The sequence below is a fragment of the Mastomys coucha genome, unplaced genomic scaffold (assembly GCF_008632895.1).
Source record: "Mastomys coucha isolate ucsf_1 unplaced genomic scaffold, UCSF_Mcou_1 pScaffold15, whole genome shotgun sequence".
Taxonomy (NCBI): domain Eukaryota; kingdom Metazoa; phylum Chordata; class Mammalia; order Rodentia; family Muridae; genus Mastomys; species Mastomys coucha.
In genome coordinates this window covers 75,888,249-75,891,823 of record NW_022196897.1, presented here as the reverse complement: position 1 = coordinate 75,891,823, position 3,575 = coordinate 75,888,249, and positions in this window count along the sequence as shown.

Below are 3,575 nucleotides of genomic sequence, written 5' to 3'. Positions count from 1 at the left end.
GTAAATAAAGAAAATATCTAAAATAAAAAAAAAAAGAACTCAAAAACCTAACCTCCAAAAAAACAAAATAACCCAATTAAAAATGGGGTACAGAGCTAAATAGAGAATTAACAATAGAGGAATCTCAAATGGCTAAGATACACTTAAATATTCAGTAGCTGAAGGGTTTGCAGCCCCTTTGGATGAACAACAATACAAACTAACTAGTACCCTCAGAGCTCCCAGGGACTAAACCACCAACAAAAAAGTACACATGGGGAGACTCATGGCTCCAGCAGCATATGTATAGCAGAGGATGGCCTAGTCAGTCATCAATGGGAAGAGAGGCCCTTGGTCCTGTGAAGGTTCTATGCCCCAGTGTAGAGGAATGCCAGGGCCAGGATGCTGGAGAAGGTGGGTTGATGAGTAGGGGGAGGGGGGAGGGAACAGGGTTTTTTGTTTTGTTTTCTTTTCTTTTCTTTTTTGGAGGGGGAACTGGGAAAGGAGATACCATTTGAAATGTAAATAAAGAAAATATTTAATAATAAAAAAATTCAAAGTCCATAGTTATCAGGGAAATGCAAATCAAAACAATTCAACCTTACACTACTCATAATGGCTAAGATCAAAAATTCAAGTGACAGCACCTGTTGGTGAGGATGTGGAGAATGAGGAACACTCCTCTATTGCTGGTGGGATTGCAAGCTGCTACAACTATTCTGGAAATCAATCTTGTAGTTTCTCAGAAAATTGGAAATAGTTCTACCTGCAGACTCAGCTATACCACTACTGAGCATATAACCCAAAGAAGCTTCAACATATAACAAGGACACATGCACCACTATGTTCATAACAACCTTATAATAGCCAGAAGCTGAAAACAACCCAGATGTCCCTCAGCAGAAGAATGGATACAGAAAATGTGGTACATTCACCCAATGGAATACTACTCAGCTATTAAAAATGATTTCATGCAATTTGCAGGCAAATGGATTGAAGTAGAAAATATCATCCTGAGTGAGGTAACCCAGACCCCAAAGGCCATACAAGGTATATACTCAGTGATAAGTGGTTATTAGCCCAAATGCTCAGAATACCCACAATATAACTCAAAGATCTTCTGAAGCTTAACAAGAAGGAAGGCCAAACTGTAGATGCTACAATCCCACTTAGAAGGGGGAACAAAATAATCACTGGCGAGGGAAAAGAATTGGAAAAAAAAGCAAGGGCAGGTTCAGGTATGGGAAGAGAAAGGAGAAAAGTCCAGAGGGCCAGGAAAATAAATAGAAATATGTAGCAGTGGAGGGTGGGAGATGGGGAGAACTACTAGAAAGTCCCAATTGCCAAAAGGCCACCCAGAGATCACTCCACCTTGGAATCCATCCAATTTGCAAACACCAAACCCCAGCACTATTGTCAAGATGTGCTTGCAGACAGGAGCTTGGTATGGCTGTCCTCTGAGAGGCTGTACCAGCACCTAACTACTACAGATGCAGAGACTCACAGCCAACTATTGGACCAAGCCTGTGGACACTAATGGAAGAAACAGGGAAGGAATGATGGAGCTGAAGGGGATTACAAGCCCATAGGAAGAACAATATTAACTAACTGGACCCAACAGAGCTCCCAGAGACTAAACCAACAACCAAAGAGTGGATGGGTCCATGGCTGCTACATATGTAGCAGAGGACTGTCTGATCTGACATCAATAGGAGGGGATGTGCTTGGTCCTTTGGCCACTTGTTGCCCCAGCAAATGAGGTGAAGCAGGATTGGATGGGTGGGGGAATACCCTCTTAGAGGTAAAGGGGAGAGGAAACTGGGAAGGGTGACAACATTTGAAATGTAAATATGCAATATAATAAAAAACAGATTTATAAAACCATTATTCAAAACAAATGGAATGACGATTGGGAGGCAGGATAGTGGATAGAGTTTGGGGTTTAACAACTTCCATATGTATTTAGTTGACTAATAAATTGTAAGGTTATGGATTAAATCTATATCATTACTTCCAAGGCCCATGGATCATCATTGAAGGCATGAGGGAGCTGGAGAAAGTATAAAAGACAGAGATAATGCAGTAATAAAAGGAAACAGTGTCTTCTAGTCATAGAAGAAAGCAATCCAGGGAGCTGCAAAGAATTAGAACTCATTGCTATCACATATGGAGAAGGATATGAAACTCTCTAATTAATTCAAATCTTCTTTTCATACATTCCACTAACAGTTCTGCTATTTTAATTATGTTACAGCAGTGTTACATCATACAGTTGTAGAAACCATGTAACTATTAGGACAAGTAGCAAACATACTCCTGTGAAGTTCTCTCAAATAGGTGAGAAAGTGCTAATGACTTTCTTGTGATTCCACTAACTTAAGAGAAAAACATTAGGATTTCAGTTCCTTCAAGGCAGAAAGAGTGTAAAACTCTGAGATTGGAGAAGATGGTTGTAAGACACTATCTTCTCAACATGACAAGGTCACTGCATTCATGGACACAAAGCATCTGGGCTTGCCTGCACATGTTGAAGTGAGCACTCCAACATGTATGGGGGAGGACCTCACTGGGCGCTACCCCCAGCTGTGGATTTAATGACAGTTGATAGTTTCTGGGTGAGAGAAAGTTTTCTTCAGTGTTTGGTCCCGGGTAGGTTAGTAATTCTTGTGAATGGCCCTACATCAATGCTTATGTAGATAGTCTAATTGAACTCAGTGGATTGTAAACATGAGTGAATGAGCATGTTTCACCTAGAGACACTCAGGACTCAGAGGGAGGGACCTTAAATGAAATTTCCAACAGTGGGGAAAGAGAACTTGTAGAGACCACCTCCAGCAGAAAAAGTAAAGGGATGGGGTTGCCATCCCACAGTAAAAACTCTGACACAAAATTGTTCCTGTCTAAAAGAATTTCAGGGACAAAAGTGGAGAAGAGGCTGAAGGAAAGGAGGTCCAGTGACAGGCTCAAATTGGGATCTAGCTCAAGGGGAAGCTTGACACTATTACTGATGCTACAGTGTGCTTACTGCTAGGAGCCTAGCATATCTGCCCTCTGAGAGGCCCAACAAGCAGCTAAAAGAGTCAGATGCAGATACTTACACCCATCCAATGGACAGAAGCTGGGGACCCCCTTGGTTGAATTATTGAAAAAGTGGAAGAAGCTGAAGAGGAGGGTGACCCCAAAGGAAGATCACTAGTATCAAGTAACCTGGATCCCCAAGGTCTCTCATAGTGATAGTGAACCACCAACAAGGCAGCATTCACAAGCTGATATGAGATCCCCAACACATATACAGCAGAGGACTGCTTGGTCTTGCCTCAGTGAGAGAAGATACACCTAACCCTCAAGAGTCTTGAGAAACCCAGAAGTAGGGAGGTCTGGTGGGGTGGAGGTGGGGGATATGGACATCCTCTTGGAGATGGGGAGGAGGAATGGGATGAGGAACAGTCAGAAGGTGAACTGGGAAAGGGAGAATGACTGTATTGTAAAAAAGATTATATAACAATAACAACAACAACAACAACAACAATAATAATAATAATAACTAATGAAAAAAGAAAAAGAAAGAAAGAGTTAATGAATCAATAATTAAATAA